This window comes from Protopterus annectens, chromosome 2.part0 (assembly GCF_019279795.1).
Source record: "Protopterus annectens isolate FY-2018-M chromosome 2.part0, PAN1.0, whole genome shotgun sequence".
NCBI lineage: Eukaryota > Metazoa > Chordata > Ceratodontiformes > Protopteridae > Protopterus > Protopterus annectens.
This window is the reverse complement of record NC_056728.1, coordinates 1,297,012,918-1,297,026,183: the sequence shown is the minus strand read 5'-3', so window position 1 is coordinate 1,297,026,183 and position 13,266 is coordinate 1,297,012,918. Positions and strand designations below refer to the sequence as shown.

At 37.0% G+C, this 13,266-nt stretch overlaps 1 protein-coding gene across 3 annotated transcripts in view; it reads left to right on the top strand.

The window, feature by feature from the left end:
- Window positions 1–13,266, top strand: part of EGF (epidermal growth factor) — a 1,284,649-nt gene that overhangs the window by 147,040 nt on the left and 1,124,343 nt on the right. The gene's annotated exons all lie outside the window — the stretch shown is intronic.

The following is a 13,266-nucleotide window of genomic DNA, read 5'->3' as shown; positions in this document are numbered from 1 at the left end:
TTACATGTATATGCAAATAAGCTAAATGCAGGTTATAAGCACTGAATAACGAAAAGTGAAGGTACTTTGATAAACATTGATGACATCTTTTTAATAGTTGAAGGATGTACAGAAATGGCATCAAAATTGGTTGACGAGATGAATCAATCGACTGATTTTTTGAACTTCACATATATTTTTGATACGACATCTATTTCTTATTTAGATGTATTTTTGATAAAAAATTATGACGAACAACAGTATAAAGCTAGTATCTATAGAAAGCCAACATATTCAAATAAGTTTTTGCATTTTTCCAGTGCACACCCCCTACATCAAAAACGTTCAGTGTTAAAAGGACAATTTGTCCGAGCAGCGAGAATGGTGACAACTGATCAGAAATTTCAAGCTGAATGTATTGTTTTAAAACATATGTTTCTGAATAGGGCATATCCAGAAGATTTAATAGAAAAAATAATTACTGAAGTGACATCCAAAAGAATGAATGGGATTTTTACTGCTATTTTAACAAATAGAACCGAAATGTGCTCTAGTGGATTAAATGAACACGAACATTTACCCCATAATCAGAATTTAAATGTTTTGCAAAATGTCCTTAGTAATGAATTCAATTTGGCATGTATTTTTAATTTTTGTTCTAATTACATGCACATAAAGGAGATTATACTCAAAAATTGGGTTCTGATTAATGGGGATAGTACTTTGGGCTTTGATATTCAGACAAAACCGAAGATAGTGTGGAGAAAGGCTATTAGTTTTAAACAAATGTTTCAAAAACAAAGACATCCTTTTATAAAGAATGTAGGAATGACACAATGTGGTAATTGCTCAATTTGTCATGTGGTAGAGATAGGTAAAAGCATTGTGGTTAATGGATACAAAATAAATATTACAAGAAAATTTAATTGTACAACTAAAGGAGTCGTATATTTAGCCCAGTGCCAGGCTTGTCCATGTTTTTACGTTGGCAAGATGGATAGAAAATTCAAGGAGAGAGTATTGGAGCATTTAAGATGTATAAATCAGCATAAAGAAGAAAATGCTTTGGCAAGACACATAATAATGTTCCCTAGTCATAAGTTTAAGTTTAAAATTATGCAACAAGTAAACCAAGATGAAAGAGGTGGACCTGTATCATTAATGCTTGAGAAAATTGAACTTTTATGGCGAATTAAGCTTAATGCCTATGTGTATCCAGGTCTAAATGACAAATGCAATATAATGTGCTTGTTAAAGTTAAAAAGTCAGATGAGATAAATATTTATACAATTTTATTTATGTTGTACTTATATTTATATTTATATACAAATTTTTTTTAGTATTTTTGAACATTTATATTACATATATTTATTTATATAATGTATTTATAAAGTGTATATATGATTTTGATTTATAATTTTATAAAAGTCATAAATCTGATATTTTTGATATTGTTGATATTTTCGATAAATTTGTTGTGTTATTAGATGGGAAATTTATGTATAAAGTATAATACAACTTGATTTGTTAAAAATGCACCCTCATAAATGATGATTTCATAATTTTAATTTTAATTTTAATAGAAATGGTATTATTTATGAAATTTATGAAGTATGGATATATATATATATATATATATATATATATATTTATAAATATATATATATATATATATATATATATATATATATATATATATATATATATATTATTAATTTTTAAAAATAATAATTTTTAAAAATAATAATTTTTAAATGTTTTTTGGAATTAAATTTGTGTGCCTGCACTTGACTGAAATTTGTTCACTGATTTGAGAAGTTTGGAATATTTATTCATATATATTTATTCATATTTATTTAAACTCATAGTATTTCATATTTTATGGCTAAGATAACTTTAAGTAAATTAAATTGCTAATTGATGTGTTTTTGGCGCTAATTTAGTAAGAAATACCTAAGAAGTTATAAATATAAGCGTCATTGTGAGTAGAGTTTTTTCTGAAGAAGTTTTGCAATTTAGTGGAACGAAAAACGTATTTTATTTTTGCGTTTAAAGTGAATAAACGGTGATAGTTAGAAAACATCGCTTTCCTGGCATTTTTGTGACAGTTTGGTTTATTTTTCGAGTGGACTTTGATAAACATGTTTACTTATGGTAAAAGAGTAAAGTTTACCTAAAATTAAGCTGTAGGCTTCGTACTACTTTATATGTATTCAAATATTGCAGACCGACATATAGTCATGCTTGAAAGACCTAAGACAAGCAGCAGACTGCACAGCTTTTATTATTAATATGTTAAAAAATAAAGGGGTTTAAATGTCTTTATAAGAGTATCCTTATATGGACACCCTGTTGAATGCTTTAAAGAACAGAAAGAAAGACGTAGGAAAGATTGAAAAAGAGGAGATACAACAAAGAGGAAAATACAGCAGGGACACATCAAGAGGGTTGTGATGGAGGCAGTGGGGTGCAATATTTTTTGCAGGGGATAGACTCCCCTATTTTTTCAAATATTTTTATATGAAAGGATAGTCTGCTTGGGAAATAAGAAAGATAGTGTAGGAAAAAGGATAAGGGAAGAAAGGTTGACAAGGAATAGTAACAGCAGTAGTCCCCAGTCCACACAGCTTCAAACATATCCACTTCCAGATGTTGGTGTAGTGGAGCACTCCAATACTGAATTGGTTTGGGCCTGAAGTGATACAGTGGTCAGCCCAACTGGAACAGCATGTCTTGAACATGGTGAAGAGAGGCTTTGATTGGATGAATCTGTCTGTCCACAATATGCTCATGCACATCCTCAACCAAGTCCTGAAGCCCCATCTAGTGAGGTTTGCTAGGCTGCCAGTTGCTGGGGTGTCTGCAGGACCAGTGCCACCACCCTGACCCTGTGAGGACATTCCCATATGGGCAGAGGGTATATGCTCCCTAACCTGGGAGGTACATCCTTAGGCTGCTCCTAATGATTTTGGATCTGTAAAAAATTAAACATGCGTTTAGGGAATGAAAAGGGAGAAAGGAATGCATAATTAATATAAGAAAAACAGACAAAAAAAATGGGGAGAGACAAATGAGAAAATATACACAATATATTTGTGCATCATGTTACACAGCATTTAATTTCTTACTTTAAAGCATTTCTATTTTTATCAGTCTTTATTGAAGTTGAACATAATGTACATAAAGGGCTTAAGCAGACATAGGATTACTGATTTTGGAAGTGTTTATATGTATGTGGAAAGAATAGTATGAGAAGTGCTTATGTACACTTTGGATGAAGTTATATGTGAAGTGCTTATGCATACTTGGGATGGGAGTGTATTGCTATCAAGTTTTAGTGGGTTTATATTTTGCAGTCTACTACACAAACATAACCGATCATGTTTGTGCCTGATGTACATTGGTTTGCAATATTGTACTGAAAAACACAATTTATAAATACTTATGTCTTATAAAATCAGTTAGACAGAATACTGAAGCTATATAGTGACATACATTTTACATTTTGTTGCCATAGGGTAATGAATGCACTCTAGTGATTCAGTTTCCTTGCTTTATAAATTATACTGTACTTCTAGATTTGCATAGCTTTTATACTTGTTCCAAGTAATGTACTGAAAGCACTGTAGTGCTTCAGTTATCAGACTTTATAATTATATATATATATATATATATATATATATATATATACTAATGAAATTAAACACATGGTTTCATTTACTACTTTATTCATGCTTACCAGCCTCTTCAACCAGCTGCAAGTGTCTCCTTTTCTGCTGACACTTATTATAGTAAATTCCCCCTCAGCTAGAAAGACAAGACATATGACAATTGTTGTTTACCTGTATTTCAACTCTTTTTTTTCCCTTAACATTACTGATGTCACCGGTAGTAATATGCAAGTCATTTCATTAACTGTTGTACCCACTTACTAAGCATTTATTTATATCTCAATATTCATACTGTGCCAATCTTCCCTTTACTGCAAGTTACAAAACAAATTGTTACACTTTTATGGAATGGTGTTTTAAAATACTATGCTTTGCATGTAACAGTCTTTGAATTGTGTTTAGGCAGAAGATGCTTACATCCAGAAAAATGTAGCCATTAAAGGAAGTTTTCAGTTCCTTAGCTGTACAAAAGTGTGTGCTTTGGTAATTTTCTGCCTAAAAATTCTAAACAAATACGGAGATGATTTAAAATGCATGCAGAAGTAATACAGAAGTAATACAACTGGTCATTTCTCACTAAAGTATGTGCTGGTCATTCACTTGACACTGCAATTCCCACCTCGTCCCCAACCTCCACTCTGACTAGGGTATAGTGCTTAACTAAGAGTTTACCAATCTTGTACATTCCACAATATTAACTGCATGTACAAGATTGGTAAAGAAATGAATATTTTTTTGGCCTACACAAAACCTTTTCTTTACAAAGACTGTTTGCATTTAATTTAATTACTACTTAGCGTAATGCAATGTTAAGTGAAATTATGTTGAAATGCAAATATGTGTATATATATATATATATATATATATATATATATATATATATATATATATATATAAATAAACTTACTATAGAACTCTGGCCTTTTTGCCAGTACCTGGTTAACCCACTCGGCCAGCTGGTTGGGCCTGCACTTCTGTAGGTTGTTCTACCTGTGGTAGCACTAGTGGCTGTAGCAGATGAGTCTTGTCAGAGATGACAGGTGCTCACCCAACTCATGCCAGATGTCTAGCTTTTTTCCATTTGGAACCACAGATGCACACCTGGATCTTTTCCAGGTTTGACTCACTAAGAAGCCAGACCATAATTTTGGTCTGCTTATCTGAATAGCTTGGAGAGCAGCCTCATGCCCTCACAGATGTTGCCATCATTTGAAGTGCCAGAACCAGAATGAAGAAAGTATGGGTAGGGCTGTGGTTCTCAGGTTTAGAATCACTCTCTCTGAGGTGCGAGATCATCTTAACCAAACACAGTTAACTAGCCAGGGCATGAGATCAGGTGCTATTGTCATTGGCAAGTTTGGTTTAACAAAAAATGCTTTGTCACATACATGTTTTTTTTAAGGACTAACTTCACATTTCATGTATATGGTGGATAAAAACAGTATGCAATCATCATTTTTATTTATATTAGTTATAATTGCTGGGCATTGCCTTATATGAGGCTATTCATGAATTCCCACGGCATGCTGGGGTTTGCTGCGGACTTCTGCATACTCTGCTTTTGCATTCACATTAAACCAAGGCCCTGTTCATGAGTAGTCAAGATCAATTTACTTGCACATGTGGCTGTACATATTCACTTATTACTGAGATTTATAGGGATAAATGTAAAATGGACTAATTTGCATACGAAACGTGTAAATAGAACTAAATTTACGTGAAATAGTTTAACACCACCAAATGACTTAGGAAACTGCAGAATTTTTAATGTAAGAAAAAAAATAGAAATACTGTAAAATAATAAGACACACTTTAGAATCGTAAAATTAGTGAGTTCACTTCAAGAAATGTTTTTGTCACTGATATGATCGGCATATTACAATGGCTTTAGTGACTACTGTAAAGCTGTCATTTGTAAATGGAAAGTCATGAAAAGTCATGAAAAAATGCATAGTCATCCCATTTGGGAAAAACAAAACACCCATGAATTACCACATAGGTGGTAGCCCCCTTAATATAGAAGAGGTAATAAGAGATCTGGAGACCCAGGTAGATGGTAATCTCTCCTTTAACAATCATATTGCCAAAGTAGTTAGGAAATCCTTCTATGTAGCCCATCTAATTACTAAAGGGTTCGCATCTAGAAATAAAGAGGTTATAGTGCCCCTCTACTCATCACTCATCAGACCCATCATAGAGTACAATGCCCCATTTGAGATGTACCTCACAAGACACTTCCAACTGCTGGAAATACCACAAAAGTACCTCACCAAGAGGATTACTGGCTTTAAACATATGTCCTATGCAGCCCGACTGGAAAAACTCCAGCTGTACTCAGTGGCATATCGCTTACTCAGAGGTGATCTCTGCCTGACTTACAAAGCCATGTCCAACTCAGAATTGATGGACATGCTCCACCTAAAGAAATCCAAGTCACTGCGAGCCACTCGCTCTAGTAAGCTAAACCTCGCCACAACAATAAATAGAACATGCTGGAGGGATAGATTCCTGTCACAGAGACTCCCCATGCTTTGGAACAAAATTCCTAACTACATTAGGCAGAGCCCCTCACTAACACTCTTCAAAAGAAACCTCGACGAGTGGATGGGTAACAGAAAATACACCCCTGGGATCACTTCACTGGTTCTTCTTGACAGAGGCTCAGTTAATTAATCAATGGGGCGGTGAAAGCTGACACATTCTGGCTAGGCTTATAAATGCCCTCGGGCAGATAGCCTAGTACCTACCTATGACCCTATGAACCTATTACAGCAGCAATGGAAATGATTAGTGATTACTGAGAAAAATCCTTTACTTTGGCGTCATTTAGTGCTTGTGCATACATGGTAGAAATGCAGTGATTTTATTGTGAAGGACTGAAGTGGTAAGGATGTTTTGTTGGCTCAACAATTGGAGATTTCTGAGTGTCACTGAAGTATTAAAAATGACACTCATGAGGGGGAGTCTGTTAACAAACAGACTGCTTTACTGTTCTGAATGTATTTATGATAATACAGACATTACTGTAGCACAACTTTACTTGGCTGCACTAACATTTTGCATGTATACATACTAATGGGGTTTGTGTCACCCTCCATTTTTGTGAGGATGACATGCATGCTGTCATCATTGTTATATTGTTTAAACTGATGATTACATCAAAGGTTTTTTGTGTATGACTGTAGCATATTTTTTCATGTGCAGTAATCGTACAGAAAAGGGGATCTAGGCAGAGAAAGGCCAACTTCAGCCATGAGGAAAACTGCATCCTCATCTGTTTGGTTAATGGGGTCCAAACAAGCTGAGAGCACAAAAGTCTGGAATCAAGTTTTTCTGGATATTAATGCAGTTGGTGGAAGAAACCACAGATTAACACAGTATAAGATAGAGTAAAAGCTATGGTAGAATGCACTAGAAGCAAGGTGAGACAGAATGCAATTGCCTATACCAGTACTTGGGGGGGGGGGGCTCCAACAATTATCCCATTAACACCAGATGAGGAATACCTCCTCTCCATCCATGGGGGATGACTACCCAGGATATGATGTTACTGGAATAATCAGAGGTGATGTAGACACTGTTTTTTACCAACATTGGCAGCAGCAGCAACAACTGTCTGCTTGAGAAAGTGGGTTTAAAACAGTGACATATAGTTTTATAGAGAACTGAAAGCTGACAATGAATGATTACATTAACAGGTGAACCTTCCACATCTACACAAATGACAATGAAGGCAGTGTGCATAGGAAGTGTGTCCCACACTTCATTAAAAAGCATACAGTAATGAATGCTACTACTTTATTAGAAATGTTTTCAAACATTTTTTTTGCAGGGTCAGCAGTAGAAACAAACAGTTCCACTTTGCCAATAAATTAGGAGGATATCAGCAGCAGAATGGCTGTTGAAGATAATTACGATGATGGTAACATAATTATATTTATGAAGCAACCTGATGGTATGCCATTCTCAAGTTTAATGGCAGGATCTCACGCCCCACAATATGTTAGTAACTCTGTCAGAGGCGACAGTGCATCATAAAAGTCAAGCACATGTTGAAATTGCACTCATACTTATACAGGGAGAAAACCCATGCACCTGTACAACAGTATCTACAAACCTAGACAAAAATTTTCAAGATGATAGCAGACATTCAGAGGTAAAAGTGTCCACATTGACACCTTTACAAAGGGTAGCCAGGTGAAGAAATTTGTTACAGCTGCCCCAGGAAACACATAAAGCATTGGCTGTCCAGTAGCAAATGTGCCATAATGTTTTTAGGGGTCAGATCACTGCCACAGAAAGTCAAGTGGAAATTTTCAGAGTTCTCCAGGGTATACATGAGGATTTCCAACACGACTTGGAAACAGCAAGGAGTAGAGCTAATGCCATGACACACTGATGCATAGTATGGTGGCACATCAAGCATTGGTAGCTGCCTCCATTTGTATACTAATTAGGACTAGTGGACTCAAGCAGGAGTCAGTCTTGGAAGGGGAAGAGGATGGGATACTGTCTTGACACATGGGAGCAGATCACATGAGACTACAAGTGCTTCTCAAGAAAGTACTGTAATTAATTAGGGGGAACAACCACATCAGATTTTATGCAGGCCACATTAGTGTTCATTTACTCCTAGCCAGACCTCTCATTTGAACTCCTGATTATGGTCCCAGAGCACTGTCAGAGCAGTGTCTGCAGAATAACCTGCATGAAGTAGGTCATGACATCAGACCAATTCACCATCCAGCTCGCATGACAGCTCCTCTTCAAAATCATTTTCAGTGTCATCTAGCCTATCTTTAGGAGATGTATATGTAGACCTGGTTCCAAAACCTGGTTGGGGCACAACTGGGCAGCAGCAGTATCTGTGTAGAAAAAAGGCCTGGGAATCTACTTTCATAATATGTCATGAGAACTCAGTGGGATCTACCCACAGAGTCTCCATGAGTAGATTTCGACTTGAGGGCACTTGCATACTTACTTTTGATACATTTGAACTTGACCTACCATGTATCAAGTGTGACATTTCTGTTACTTACAACATGACCTTCACAAATACAGCTCAATGTTTAACTCAAAGGGAATAAGTTATTTACAAAGGGCAGTGTGACTTAGGACACTTTTAGCTGTATGCATTTCATTCATGTAAAAGTACTGCTTAAAACCTCATTGAACTGTGGAAAGAAATCTGAATGCCATAACATATGATTGCAGTCATTAACATCAATTCTAGACAGATTACCATTCTTACAGCTGGAAATTACCTATATCATAAATGTAGTAATACACAAGTTTTCATGGAAACATAGTAATGAAAACATTACAGATTAAAATGAGTATCCTGCCATGTAAACAAACACTGCTGCCACTTTACATTCACAATTGCACAAATGATGATATTTTTTGTCTCTGATGCCATAGATTATTCTGTGTAACAAAATAAAATAAAATAATCTGATGTGCAGTACTTCAACAGATAACGTGTTTTAAAATGAGAAAAAAATTTATAATATAAACAACAATATGATACATTGTCATTCAAATGCAAGGTATGAGCTTATGTTAATTACTGAATTAGCAGTTTTTACTAAATAAACCACTTGAGGATATTCAGTAACCTATGTAAATCAACTCACTAGAGTTTATTGTGCAAAACAGTTAAATGTGATTATTACTTATACAATGCCTTATGACATCACTGAACAGCAGTCAGTGAACACTCAGGCATGACTTTGACAAACAATAATATGAGTAACTGTTCTGAAATAAAAAAAAAAATTATTTAAAGATGAAAGGATATGTCAGATGAACAATGACAGTACAGCATGCATCACACAGCATAGCCCACAGATATCACTGCATGCATCAGTTATACTCTGTGTTTTTTACAAGAAAGGAAACATGAACATGAATGTCCAGGTCCATAGCTCTGGATTAGATGCCTCTTCTTTACCTGCACAGCCATATGCTGGGCATGAGTCTGCTGCATGGGGTACCTTACTACTACTGCTGCTGACTGGTCACCATTAGTCATAGTAGGATTGAAACTAGGAGCACAGGTCACTACACCACCAGACGGGCACATGATCATGTTGTGCAGAATGCAACATACAGTAAACATCCTACATGCAGTAGATGGGTCATATGGAAGGGTAACCTCAGACTCATCCAGACATTTAAAATGATCTTTCAGGAGGCAAAAGAGCCTGTCTGTGACAATATGGGTCTGGGACAGGGCTGTATTGAAGTTCTCTTTTAAAGTTCTATTTGGATTTCTCAGTGGTGTCATGAGCCATGGATCCAGTGGATATCCAGCATCACCTAAAAGATGACAAAAAAAAAAAAAAAACAGAGAGAGAGAAGGGAGGGTGGATAAAACCACGAAGAAGTGATTTAGTACTCAGCAATACACTTTACTATAAATAATTACTTAAAAATAGAAAAAAAGAGAAAAAAATATTTTTTCATTTACCAACAAGATGACCAATGGGCATCCTGCCATGCAGGAAGGGTTGGTAGAGTGCTACAGATATCAGAATCATGTGCACTGCCAGGGCACAGGGAAGAGATGTTGGTGATGTACCCCCATTCATCACACACAGTACCTGGCAATTTGTGGAATGGTAGCTCTTCCTACTGTAGCAACCCTCTCTGATGGACCAGAAAGGGCTTTAATTGCAACCTGAGTACAGTCTATTGCACCGAGTACTTCAGGGAAATGTGCCACCTAATAAAAAGGCACACATAGTCCTGGCTTGTTCCTGAGGTGACACTGGGAAATAGATGTACTGATCCACATATGGCAAAAGTATATTCATAAATTGCTGCAGCATCCTCAAGGCAGAAGCCTTTGAGACAACATGTACCCAGTCTGTCCCTGAAAGGTCCCCGTGGCAATTATAGTGAGGAATATACATACCTTACTATCTACAAGGACAGGAAGTACAAGCATTTCTCCAGTACCCCTATGGAGATTATACATACTCACCAACACTCTTAATAATATCCTTGTCCACTCTAAACCTACTACATATCTCCTGATTATAAAATTATCATGGGTTATCCTCTGCCTATATCTCTGTCTTCTTGGCCGGTCAGTGCCACTGGGCATAAAATGTTTTGGCTCAACCAAGGCAAGCAGCTCACAATGACAAATAGCAAGGATAGCAGCAAGTGACAGAATTTTTGTGGATTGCAGAGTAGATAGGATTAGTGAGATTCCCCTTTATATAATGTATCTGCAGAATGCAATGGAAAGCAGAAACATTTTACTATGAATTGCAAGCAGGAGAGAGAATGCTTCATTTGCATACTTTGGTTTACATCATTCCTCATTTACATCTCATTATGACTTATTTATTTAGGCTTATTCATGGCCATTGCATATTAGTGTAAGTGGTGTCTATGATTCGGGGCTTTGCTGTGCTCATTTGCGGATAGCACAGATTGCCTTTATGCATTTGTGTAATGATTATGAACATCACCCAAGATTAAATATAACTAAACTATACATTTAAACAATTATCTTCCATGGAATATAAGGTTTTTCATTTAGGTTCATAGGTTCATAGGTAGGTACTAGGCTATCTGCCCGAGGGCATTTATAAGCCTAGCCAGAGTGTGTCAGCTTTTGCTGCCCCATTGATTAATTAACTGAGCCTCTGTCAAGAAGAGCCAATGAAGTGATCCCAGGGGTGTATTTTCTGTTACCCATCCACTCGTCAAGGTTTCTCTTGAGGAGTGTTAGTGAGGGGCTCTGCCTAATGTAGTTAGGAATTTGTTCCAAAGCATGGGGAGTCTCTGTGACAGGAATCTATCCCTCCAGCATGTTCTATTTATTCAAACAAAAATAATACGAACGACTCAGGGTAAAAACAAGGTGCATAAAACAGATACGTAAAATGAAATAAAATGCACCAAATACACAGACATATGTTTATTCAAACCAAAAATAGAAAAAATAAAAATGGTTAGCGCTTTCACAACTACACTAGTTGCTTCATCAGACACAGTAGTTTAACATAATAAAGCTTATATAGAAGATGCAATAAAGTCAGCTGACAATTCAGTAGTTACATGTTCACACTTTGCATAGACATCAACATTTCTACATACAGGGAGGACAGCTATTCTTTGTACATTTCTACCCGGGGGCAATAAACAATACACAATATGATCCTGTGAAAACAGCTACAGCAGAAACAGCATGGGGCAGGGCCAAACAGCCCCCCACCATTGCCAAGGTCTGCACAGGCAGAGCGTGACTCGGAGGAGGAACAACCTGAGCCTGCCCCAGTAGGCAGAAGGAGGCGTGCCCAGTATGCCTTGGCCTTGGCAAAGAGGCAACGCATAGCACATACACTGGCTCAGTAGGAACCCTGGAAATGATACCTCTGTCTGGCTCGCACATAAAATAAAAGGGTTGCCTAACTTGACACTACCTGTTTTCAAACATGTATAGGGAGTGTACTATGTGCATCCGACATAGGCAGCCCTGCAGCACCACCTGAGGCATGATTGCCATGTTTTAAGCACTATAAAGCAGTGCTAAGCAGCTTTTACCACTAATTAGTATATGTAAACAAAATTGCCCGTGCTAACTAGTGCAACGTCGGGCAACATTGAGCAAGGTCGGGCAAAGTTGAGCAAAGTCAGGTAAACATGCTCATAGTTTCTGTACTATTCCTTAAGCAGTCTGGTCTGCCAGCATGAAAATAAAAAACAGTGACAGGGCTCGAACCCAGGATACTGTACACTATAGTCACAGTACTGAACCACTAAGCAATGACAGCATTTCACTGGCAGAGACACAGCAAGACAATTGTACACTAATGCAAACACAAAGAAATGCTGTATCATGCCCCTAAAGAGGCATATGGGTAACCTCCCCCACAGGCCTATGCAGACAGAGAACAGCAGGCCAGGCGGTGTGATGTGGGTTGGGTAGGCTATGAAGTCACAATCTAATATACGTGACATTGGACGCTAAGATCTGTAGTACAGTAGTATGCCTCAAGCCAGTACGATAGACAACAGTACAGACTGAAATGGTGTACCTTATATAGCAGTGCAGGCCTAGCAAATGTGTATAAGTGTCAGGTGAAACGCTCATCCTATGTACACCCATAGTAACAATCAGGTGTGCCCCTGGGTAGAAATGTACAAAGAATAGCTGTCCCCCCTGTATGTAGAAGTGTTGATAAGTCTATGCAAAGTGTCTCATGGAAGCCCTGCAGGCACAGCATGATCCCTGTTGATTTATGACACAAAGGTGAGCCCTGCTGTAAAAATACAACTTGATTTTCCACACACATATATAGTATAAATGTCTATACTGGGCGTGCTCACACACTTAAATAAACAAAGCAAATGTCAGGCAACAACATACTGAAAGGTCATACTGGGCATGCTCACACACTTGGGCTAAATACGGAGGTGATAATAAGGGATCTATGGACAAATGTGGATAGTCATCTCTACTTCCAGAAACACATTCACAAAGTGGTCAGAAAATCATGCTATGTGTTCCCACAAACTGCCAAGGTCTGTGCATGTAGGTCAAAGGAGGTTCCCTCTACTCATCAGTCATCAGACCCATCAGAAAGTACCACAACAC